The sequence below is a fragment of the Stigmatopora nigra genome, chromosome 1 (assembly GCF_051989575.1).
Source record: "Stigmatopora nigra isolate UIUO_SnigA chromosome 1, RoL_Snig_1.1, whole genome shotgun sequence".
In the NCBI taxonomy this organism is placed as follows: domain Eukaryota; kingdom Metazoa; phylum Chordata; class Actinopteri; order Syngnathiformes; family Syngnathidae; genus Stigmatopora; species Stigmatopora nigra.
The window spans coordinates 1,353,536-1,365,597 of NC_135508.1; the positions used below are offsets into that span (position 1 = coordinate 1,353,536).

The 12,062-nt window shown below is 38.5% G+C and overlaps 1 protein-coding gene across 1 annotated transcript in view; it reads left to right on the forward strand.

Moving 5' to 3' along the window:
- The first annotated feature begins 756 nt into the window (after positions 1–756).
- rerea (arginine-glutamic acid dipeptide (RE) repeats a) overlaps positions 757–12,062 on the forward strand; it is a 171,536-nt gene continuing 160,230 nt past the window's right edge. The window contains exon 1 of the mRNA XM_077720473.1: positions 757–1,076. The gene's annotated coding sequence lies outside the window, so the exon portion shown is untranslated. The remainder of the gene's footprint in view (positions 1,077–12,062) is intronic.

The following is a 12,062-nucleotide window of genomic DNA, read 5'->3' on the forward strand; positions in this document are numbered from 1 at the left end:
CATAGGCGGCTTATATGCGAGTAAATACGGTAAATATTTTTGTTCCAAATATTTTCACTTCAAAGTAACACATTTGTACTCCCTATTAAAATCATGAATATTAACGTAAAAATTGTAAAACGGGTGGCATATGTGAGAAATTATAAAATTAACAGTTTTAAAGCTATTTTAAGGGTGTGAATATCACACGATGATTTTTAATTTAATAGGATTTATAATTCATGTAATCCATATTTAAATACACCCTGTTAAAGTCACTAAGAGCAAAAAAATATATAATAAATTTAAAAATATATCTAAATAATATTTTTTTCATTTAAACTATTAATTTATATTTTCAAAAAAATATATTGATTAATAAATGTTTAAATATAATAATAATCAGATGACTTTAAAAGCACAAATAATAGTTGAAAAAAATGCCCATATTAAAATATTTAAACGACCAAAAATAGCCAACTCTAAAATACCAGCGTCAATGAATGCGTCTTTCCGTGCCCATGACGACACGACGTCAAACTCACGTGACAAATAAATTAAAAGAAAACCCCCAACAATTGAAGCAAACAAACCACTTGATGCCCCGCTTTACGTCCGCATTTCATCGTTAAACGAAACATCCGCATCGTGTTGATGTATTCCCTCTTTCACCCAGCGGAGGGCGACAATTTCCCGATTGAACTTTGAGAGCCCCACGACTGTTCTTACCACAACATGAAGAAGGATGCTGTCACGCTGAGTGCCTCTCACACACACGCACGCACGCACGCATACACACGCACACACGTACACACACTAGTCCGAGCATCCCGGCTACCATCACTCCCTCTTTGAATCCCAACTCCATCATTTATGACAAGGTCGCCCCCCAACGTGGTGCGTTCACGAACCAGGCGACGAAAAGACTTTTAAGGGTGGCCACCCCATCGTTTACAGTGGCGACCGTTCGGCTAACAAGCATTTGGCTAATTGCCCCCGCCGCCGCCGCTGCTCCGCTCGCCGCTGGCCGCTATTGTTTGTTGTTGCAGAGCCTCTCATCAAACAAATCACAGATGTTGTAGATCAAGCTCTCCAAGGTAAGATCCGTCAACGCACACCGCGAGCTATCATTGTTGGCTTTTTCATTTTATTACCATGGAAAATGTGTGGAAATCATGCGCTGCAATGTGGTTTGTTTGGAAATGTCAAGTAGCTAGCCGATAGGCTAATTTGCCTGCTAGTATCAGGACCGGGTTTGCTTGCTTGTCAGGGGAAGCTAACGTTGCTAGCCGGTTAGCATTTGCAGCAGCAGCTGCTAGCACTGATTGGGAATGCCAGTCGGGAGGTGCGGTCTACTTTCCGGGTACAATAATTTGGTTTTTGGGGGGTTAGCGACGGCATGTATGGAGGTGATGGTTCTGGTTTTGGGGGTTTCGCACGCGGGGGTGCAATGTAGTGAGCTCCCCTTATTTGAAATAAATGACCCAGAGGAGAATAGTGCATGTGTGTGTAAGTGTGTGGTTATGTTCCAGGGAGTAGTCGGAGCCTATTGAGCTACATTGTCATTATACTAGCTCATTGGAATGGAAATTAGTGAATGTTGTGGTTGGTGTTGCCTTTTGTGGTCGTGTGTGGATTGGGAAACTGTGTTTTTTATTAAATTTTGTTTGGCAAGTTTATAAAAATGTAGATATTGAGTAATGAATGATTTATTGTCAATAATGAGGAATTGTTATATTTTTGGGGCCAGATGTAAAGTTGCAAACATATTGCTGAATTGTTGAATACATTAAAAATGATTAAAATATTTACTAGATTAAAAGAAAGTATAGTTACAAAAAGTGCTGGATATTACTAAAGTATTATAAAACAGACAATAGAACATATAATTAACATAATTGAACAAATCCATGTAAACAGCCAGATCAGATAAGCTAAATTTTCATTGTAAAATCAGATATGTTGACAATTTCGCACATTTTTTTTTCGATTTCAAAAGGCTTTTTTTTCTGATGTCTTATCGCCATTTAGGCTCAAGGACAATATCTGGAATGTTTGCTTTGCGCCATATCTTTGGATAGATTACAAAGATTTGCTGCTCCCTCTGGCTAAAATGTGATGAGGCCAAGTGAAACCTTGACGCTCCAAAAAACACACCGTTCCCACACTCTTATCCACCTCTAACTTCAAAGCTCAAATTGTCCATAAACATCAATTATCTTTAAAAAAATAATAATATTGCTCTTCCAAGGAGGCTGCCTGTTGCCTCTCGTTTGCTGGGATATGCTCCAGCACCCCCAGAATAAGCAGTACAGAAAATAAATGAGTTTTTTTTTTAATTAGCATGATGTTTCACATACTTGTAGGCTGGTGTTGATGTTTATTTTATGTACTTTGCTGCCCTCTAGTGGTCTATGTGGTTCTATATAAGTACATTTCTTAAAATACCGGCTTATTTTTAATATTTTATTTTGTACTTGTGGATTGAGGGGACTTAAATTCCATATTTACTCGCATATAAGCCGCCCCCGAGTATAAGACGCCCCTTAAAATTGCCTTAAAATCGTTGAATTTGACAATTTCTCACATATAAGCCCCCCCTGATTCATAATTTTCACCTCGATGTTGATGTTTTTTAATAGGGAGTACAAATGGGTTATTTTGAAGGAAAAATATTAAGAAAAATCATATTTCTGAGATATTTTATTAATAAAAATCACATTATTAGGGTCATTACAAGGAATTTATTCATCTGTAATGGTTGTTTTCTTATTGCAAAACAGAAAATAACCAAAAAATAGTAAATTTCACTTTACCGACATCTACTGGTGAAAAAGAGTATAGCAAGTCGTGTGCGCATATAAGCCATACCCTTGATTCAGTCATTTTTTTTTTGTTTCAAATACTGCTTATATGCTAGAAAATACTAGTACTTTCCTAATGCCAATTTACTATTGCCTATTTTGTGAGTGCTTTGGTGCCATCCTGTGGAGTTTTCTGGCATTTTATGTTGCTCAAAATGACAACGGTTGGTAATGTTAGCGCAGAAAAATGTAAGGAATTGCTGCATTTTGGTCACACTCCATTTTCAGGAGCTTTAAGGAGTACTTTGGAGGATTGATTGGATTAACAATGTTGTGATTTAACTTCATAGATTACCTACAACTCACTTGTCGTTTTTTTTTTAAATGGCGTATCCCTTTCCTCGTCTTTACGGGCGGGGTACGACGACACCAGAGCTTGAGCTTCTCTCCTTGTCAGGTTGCCACGGCGTTAGTCTCCGCTTAGATCAAATTCAATTACCCGAGAGCTTAAAAGCATGGCATGCTAAATCACCGCTAGCTATCCTCAGCACGACATTATGTTTAATGCCCTCAAACAACCTGACGTGGACTTGTCGGGCTATTTTCCAAAGGCAATCACGCGGTATTATTGAGCACTCAAATGGGTACTGTAATACTTTGAGATATGAGCTCAATGCGGTCCGGGACTGAGCTCGTATGGCAATTCACTCTTATCTCAGATGTATGTGTATATGTGCATGTGTGTATATGTGTATTTGTGTGTATATGTATATTTATTGTTTTTATTTATGTATGTATATATGTGTGTATATATGTGTGTGTATATATGTATATATATGTATGTATATGTATGTATGTGTATATGTATGTATATGTATGTATATGTATGTATATGTATGTATATGTATGTATATTTTTATATATGTAGATGTATATATATGTATGTATATATATGTGAATGTATATATATGTATATATAAAAAAATGCAACGTGGGACATATTTTCACACACACACAGAGCACACGTAAAAGTCTAAAATGTACTACAATGTGGACGGCTTTCGGCCCAAGTAGAACTGCCTGTTGTTGCTATCTGGTGGACAAACACGGGTATTACATTTATTGTAGCTGCGGAGGGAGATATTTGGGCTGTGCAGGGCATACTTTCATATGCTTGATTTATTTTAAGACATTAATACATAATTTCCTTATAATTTTCTCTATTTTTTGTAAAATTAAGGCACTTGAACCCATTTTAAAGGGTTTAGTTGGTCATTTTTTGAGGACAGTGGAACCAATTATAGAATTTACATATAAAGTACACTTCCACTTACAACATTTTCAAGTTACGAAAATAGTCTTAATTTCGTAAGTAGCGCTACAACTACATATATATCGGAACCTGAACTGTGAAACAGCGCCATCCCAAGTCCAAGCATGATTATTACAACCTGGTAAAACCACATAACCTCCTTATAAAGTCTCTTTTCGAGCAACAACATTTGATTTAAATAGTTATTGCATGGATTTGACATCATTCATAACTGTTTTTTTCCCATAACTGTCATTTTATAGCTTATCTACATTCCTGTTATATTATTCTAGAACCGCAATGTCTTTATGTAGGGAGGGTGAGGGTTCCCATTATCTGACTGTTCCGTGGGTCGTGGTATTTTATAGCGTTTCAAATTGAGCTCAAGCACAACGGCGGTAAAAAACGAGAGGCGACACCCCCACCCTTCCGTGATATGTTAATGTAGTACTCGCAGATTAATCGTAAGCCAAAATAGCTTCCGTTATTTCCCTTTAATGGCTAATGGGAGTCTGAGGAAGGCCGGCGTCTGTGACTCATAATGTGTAGGACGCAAAAAAAATGTAGGGGGGTCTAGGGGGGATTCATTTTCACTACAGTCTGCCACTCACGGTGTTTGGAGGATGATTTGTCATCACACACACACGAAGGCAATTCAACATTGACACGCTGCGTTTAGATTGCCGCTTGCTGTTTTTCAACAGCGGGCCGTCACTGGGGTTTTTTCCGACCCCCCCGATATGAATGGTCGAGATGATTGGCCATTATAATGGCCGACTCGGAGCGGGTACGTCACACCGTGTGAAAGAAGCTGTAATAAAGGCCAGAGTGTATTATAAAATAGATATTGCACTTTCTGTTGAGGATATTGTGTTTCAAAGGGGAATGAATGGTTGATAGGGTGGATTGTGGTGGTGAGTTCAGGGACACTGGGAAATTTGACAAGCGGGTTGTTAATAACTGTTGGTGGGAGATAGTAGTGTGGTTTTATAGTAAGAAAAATGTGTGTTATTGGGAAGGGATGCCTGTTCACTGTTATATGTTTTTTTTTGTTATTGAAAATTGTGTACGCTGTAAAAAATTGAATAAAAAATATAGTCATATCTCAATTTATGAATGGCTCTAGGTATGAAAGTTTCAGGTTACAATTTTTTTTATGTGCAAATTAGTGACTCAAAATGAAGCTTAATATTGTATAATGATTTTAAAGTAGTATTGTTTTCATCAATAGATAATTTTTGAAGAAATTTAAAAATACGAATAGTAAGTCAACTATGACTATTGGAATGGGTGACTGTCGCTTTAAGGGAAGTGGGCATGTTACTTTCAAAATAATTTGATGTTTTGGTAACGTGCAAAATGTATATGAATCGGAATATTTTGGGGAAATTGCTGAAAAAAAGTAGTAGTTTTGATACAAAGTGTGTATAGACAAATATTCATATTATTTGGCAGCTCTGCTATAGTACAAATTTTGATCCAAAATGTTGACTAAAATACAGTTTTACCTCTACTTATGAATTAATCTTGGAACAACATTTTCGGGGTACAATTTTTTATATATGCAAATGAGTGACTTGAGATATGAAAAAAATCCAAGTTATGAAATCCTTTAAAAAGTCAATGCATTTAGTTATCCGTTGTTTTATTTTGAAAATATTGTTGTGAATGCATTGATTTAGCCGCTACAATGAAAAAAGCATTGTTTTGGTGGATTTCATAACTCACATCTGGTTTTCACATGCTGAAATAATCATTTACGTGTCAAATGGTTTGTAACTTGAAAACGTTGTATCTAGAGACATTCATAACTAGAGCTATGACTGTATTTTAAAACCCGTGCGGCAGAGATAGCAATTTAGCCGCTAAAATGGAAAAAAAATAGCATTGTTTTGGTGGATTTCGTAACTTGCATCTGGTTTTCGTATACTGGAAAGGTCATTTACGTATCAACATGTTTGTAACCTGAAACTTTGCATTTCGAGACATTCATAAGTAGAGGTATGACTGTATTTTAAAACCTGTGCGGCAGAGGTTGCAGTTTAACCGCTACAATGAAAAAAAACATTGTTTTGGTTGATTTTCATAACTTGCATCTGGTTTTTGTATGCTGGAACGGTCATTTACGTTTTAACAGGTTTTGTAACCTGAAAACTTTGTATCTAGAGACATTCATAAGTAGAGGTATGGCTGTATTTTAAAACCTGTGCAATTTAGCAGCTAAAATGGAAAAAAAAAACATTTTTTTTTGGTGGATTTCGTAACTCGCATCTGGCTTTCGTATACTGGAACAATTATTTACGTTTTAACGAGTTTTGTAACCTGAAAACTTTGTATCTAGAGACATTCATAAGTAGAGGTATGACTGTATTTTAAAACCTGTGCGGCAGAGGTAGCAATTAAGCCGCTACGATAAGAAAAAAAACAGTCAGCCATTTGCCTTTCTAGTCGAGAAAGAAAATGAAATGGTGTCGGTCGGATCAGCTGGCCGGCCCCCGAGGAGATGAAGGAAGTGGGCGGGGTTTGGCCAAGATGATGAGGACGAAGATGAGGAGGAGTGCTTTGCCGTTGTCAGTCCTGATTAGGTAAGAGATTGCCTCATCTAATGACACGGCATGGTGCAAGTGCTGCCCAAACGCAAACAATGCCGAGCACTGTTTTACTCGGCGCACCCACGGCACCCCCCCGCGCGCACCTGCCCGCCGCCCAGACATTTGCATAGACACACTTATAATATTTCGACATTTACCGGGGAAAAAAACACGCATGTTTGCTAGGGGGAATGAAACAAAAGGCCTGTTTTGGTTGAAAAATGGCCGCCGTTATAGGTTGGTGATGTTAAATATGGATTGTTTGTTTTGATGATTTGGATGTGGGTATTTTTGGGGGTTTTGCAAGGGTTGATATTTAAGAAGTGTGTCAGCAAGCAATGTACAGAGACAGTTAAGTTGTCAAACAGCGCCATCTGCAGAATTTTGAATGTATTGCATGCATTTAGGGGGAGTGACTGATTGGGTACTGCGTCCATTTTGTAGAAAAAAATTGATTTTTAAGTGTAAAACTGCCCTATGTGAGCAAATATGTGCCGAGTGGCATTTTTACATATTTTTTGTTAATTTTATTGCTTAATACGGGGAATTGAAATCATTAATAAGGGAAGCAATTGGCCGAGGTTGACAGTTGAATTTTTAATGAATTGATGAGCCAATTAAATGAGAATTATTCTTACATTTGATGAATAGATTTGGGAAAAGATCTTGAATTCATTCATTCATGTTTTTGTACGGCTTAAAAGGGTCATGTGGGGGTGCTGGAGCCGATCTCAACTGACTTCAGGCATCAGGTAGGGGACACCTTGAAATGGTCGCCAGGGAAATCCCAAGGTACAGGGCGACAAAGGACAACCAATCACAGCTAGAGGCAATTTGAAGTGTTAGCCAGCTAGCTTAGCATCCATTTTTTGGGATGGAGTAAACTGGAGTACCTAGAGAAAATCCACGCAAGCCCTGGGGACAACATACAAACTACACACAGTGAAAACCCACCTGGAATCGAACTTACGACCTAAAACTGCGAGGCGACATGCTAACCACTTTACCACCGTGCCACTGTTTACACAATGTATTTGACATTAAAAAAACATGGGCGATCCAATGTGATAAATGCACCTATTTTTAAACAAAAAAATACTTATTTTGTACTGCAAAGTCTATATAAATAACCCACAAAAGCCCAGGGGAGAACAGTGAAGACCCACCTGGGATCGAACTCACGACCCAGAACTGCGAGGCGACATGTTAACCACTTTTCCACCTTACATAATATATTTGACATAAAAAGTGGTCATCCAATGCAATAAATGCAAAAAATATACTTATTCTTACTGCAAAGTCAATATAAATAACCCACGCAAGCCCAGGGGAGAACAGTGAAGAACCACCTGGGATCGAACTCACGAACCAGAACTGCGAGGCGACATGCTAACCACTTTTCACCGTACATAATGTATTTGACAATTTAAAAAAGTGGTCATCCAATGCGATAATACACAAAAAATACATATTTTTACTGCAAAGTCAATATAAATATAGAAATATTCTAAAATATGCTATTAATAAATGTTATCTTCACTGTTGCTAAAGCTAGTGATCACATAGTACACCTAAAATATTGAAAATTGTCAAACCAGGTCCAATTTCTGAATTTTTGTTAACATTTTGGACATTCCTAGTCTTTATTTATTAGCAATATGTAACGTGCTTTGACGCGGAAACGTGTCCAAAACAAAATGGCGCGGTGGAATCGATCCATGCACCGTATTGCCTTTGTGTCTTCTCATCTGGCTTGCTAATGTTTCTTTTAGCCGGTCCATTCTACCGCTGGTGACATTATAGCTCCGGCGCTCCCACAAGTCCCTGACGGATGGGTGAAAATGCTTGGCGTAAAACGCAATTAGTACGCTCCATATGGCGGCCAGTGGGGGGAGGGGCCGTGGGGTGGAGGGGGGCGGAGTCCCGTGGGAGAACCCTTCTTTTGTTACCCGCCATGATCAAACCCTTGTTGTAATAATACAAGCTTTACAATCAGGGCTTGCTTTTACTTGTGGGAAGAAACAATAAACATGGGCTAGCATAGCATGCTAACCTGTTTTTGGATGTGAGTTGTTAGCATGTTGGTGAAACAGTTTTGGGTTCGATTCCGGGTGGGTTCTTGCCGTGTGGAGTTTTTATGTTGTGTCTGGGACTGTGTGGGTTTTGTCTGGGTACTATTCTGAGACAATATTTGAGATATGTGGATAATTCCAAGCAAATTGTGCCCCAATACCTTGACATAAGAGTGCACCCAACATACAAGAAAATTCAGAGCAAATTTTTGCCCTAATGCCTCGACATAAGAGTGACCTTACATACGAGAAATTTGAGACGAGGAAAATTCTTAGCAAATGTTTACCCTAATACCTTGACATAAGAGTGCCCCCTACATACGAGAAAATTGAGATCCGAGGAATAATTCTTAGCAAATGTTTGCCCTAATACCTTGACATAAGAGTGCCCCCTACATACGAGAAAATTGAGATCCGAGGAAAATTCAGAGCAAATTTTTGCCCTAATACCTTGACATAAGAGTGCCCCAACATACGAGAAAGTTGAGATCCGAGGAATAATTCAGAGCAAAATTTTGCCCTAATACCTTGACATAAGAGTGCCCCCAACATACGACAAACTTGAAATACGGAGGAAAAATCTGATTTTTTTTTTTTTGCCATGACATACAAGATTTTTTTTTAGATAAGAGTATCTCAACATAGGAGAAATTTGAAATACAAGATGGTTGCTTATAAGAACGGCATCGTTCTATAGTTCTCCCCGGGGCCTGCGTGGCTTTCCTCCGGGTACTCCAGTTTCCTCCCACATTCCAAAAACATGCATGCTAGGCTATTCAATAGCTTGAAATTGCGCCTAGCTATGATTGGTTGGACGGTTGGTTGTCAACGTGATGCTCAACGTCAGATGGGATAAGCTCCAGCACCCCCCTGCGACCCTTGTGTTGATAAACAGTTCAGAAAATGAGTGAATGACTACTTTTTCCCTTGAAAGTAAAACATTTGTACTCCCTATTAAAACCACAAATATGGAGGGGAAAATTGGGAATCAGGGGCGGCTTATACGAGGGAAATTGTAAAAAAACAGGGATTTTAATGCAATTTTAAGGGTGTGGCTTGTCAATATGCAAGAAAATATGGTGTATTTATATATATATTTTTAACCGATTCCAATCAGGCACGATTTCCGACTCCTATGGCGAAACAACTCGAGCCAAAATGGCCGCTATATCGATCAAAACCATCTTGATTAATGGCTGGTGAAGGGGATATTTAAGGTGAGAGCGCCGTTACTTCATTGTATCGATCGGCCTTACCCGCGGAAAAGCTCATTGTGTTTAAAGCTCACGGAAAAATTCAAAGATGAACATTGCCGGCGGCCAATCAGAGCGTCCAGCTTGACAAACATTTTTTTGGCGGAGAAATGCGGCTCATGGCGAGTGAGTTACCTCGAACAACAGCTCCAGGCAAGAGATTTATTACAAATTGATCGATTTGATAGCACCGCCGCCGCGCTTCACTGTTCATTAGCTCCTCCCACCGATGGGTTCTCGAGTGGAAATGCTACAGTGGCAAATCCTCGAGTTTTCATTTTCTCACTTCGGCACCCTCGGGGAATCAAAAAGCGTCCTTAGACCTTGTCTGTCTTGACCTAGCATGCTAGCTAAATGGAGGCTAAATGTGTTTTGCTAAAAAAAACTGTATCAACTCGGCATTATGACTAACATTCATGTTGTGGCTCCTCCCACATCCCTAATTTGTTCCTTGCTATGTGTTTTGGTTATCTCTTTGCGATTGGCTGGCCACAAATTCATTCATAAATGGTCCTAGCGATGAGTGAATGGGCATTTTTCTCATTTGTGCTAGGCTAACTGTATGCTAAATTGTCCTAGCTATGAGTGAATGGGAATATTTCTACTTTGTGCTAGGCTAATTATATGCTAAATTGTCCCTAGCTAGGAGTGAGTGGCCATTTTTCTCATTTGCACTAAGCTAATTGTATGCTAAATTGTCCCTAGCTAGGAGTGAATGGCCATTTTTCTCTTTTGCGCTAGGTTAATTATATGCTAAATTGTCTTAGCTATGAGTCAATGGTCATTTTTCTCGTTTTCGCTAGGCTAGTTGTATGCTGAATTGTCATAGCTATAAGCGAATGGTCATTTTTCTTGTTTACACTAAGCTACTTGTATGCTAAATATTCTTAGCTATGAGTGAATGGTCATTTTTCCCATTTATGCTAGGCTATTCGTATGCTAAATTGTCCCTAGCTATGACTAAATGGGCATTTTTCTTGTTTGCGCTAGGCTAATTGTATGCTAAATTGTCCTAGCTATGACTGAATGGCCATTTTTCTCATTTGTGCTAGGCTAATTCTATGCTAACTTGTCCTAGCTATGAGTGAATGGGCATTTTTCTTGTTTGCGCTAGGCTACTTGTATGCTAAATTGACCTATCTATGATTGAATGGTCATTATTTTCGTTTGTGATAGACTAATTGTATGCTAAATTGTCCTACCTATGACTGAATGGTCATTTTATCGTTTGCGCCTGGCTAATTTTCTGCTAAATTGTGCCTAGCTATGAGTGAATAGTAATTTCTATTGTTTACACTGCGCTAATTGACGTAGCCATGAGAAAATGCTCATTTTTCTCATTTGTGCTAGGCTGATTGTATGCTAAATTGTCCTAGCTAGGAGTGAATGGTCATTTTTCTTGTCTACGCTAAGCTAATTGTGTGCAAAATTGACCTAGCCATGAGAAAATGCTCTTTCTCATTTGTGCTAGGCTAATTGTATGCTAAATATTCCCAGCTATGACTGAATGGTTATTTTTCTCATTTGCGCTAGGCTAGTTGTATGCTATATTGTCCCTAGCTATGACCAAATGGTCATTTTTCTTGTTTGTGCTAGGCGAATTGTGCGCTAAATTGTCCTAGCTATGAGTAAATGGTAATTTTTCTCATTTGCGCTAGGCTACTTTTATGCTAAATTGTCCCTAGCTAAGACTGAATGGTCATTTTCTCGTTTACACTAAGCTAATTGAATGCTCAACTGACCTAGCTACGATTGAATAGTATTTTTTCTGGTTTGCGCTAGGCTAACTATCTGCTAACTTGTCCTAGCTATGACTGAATGGTATTTTTCTCGTTTGAGCTAGGCTAAATGTATGCTAAATTGTCCTAGCTATCATTGAATGGTCATTTTTCACATTAACTGGCTGCAGATGCTAATTTTTTTAGCGCCATTGACATTGCCAGACGTCCAAATTTTTGAAACCTCTGATATTTAGTCCCACAAATGTAGCCTGTAAACCAAAAATGAGTTAAGCCACGCCCCCTCACCACAGATCCTCTTGAAGACGACAA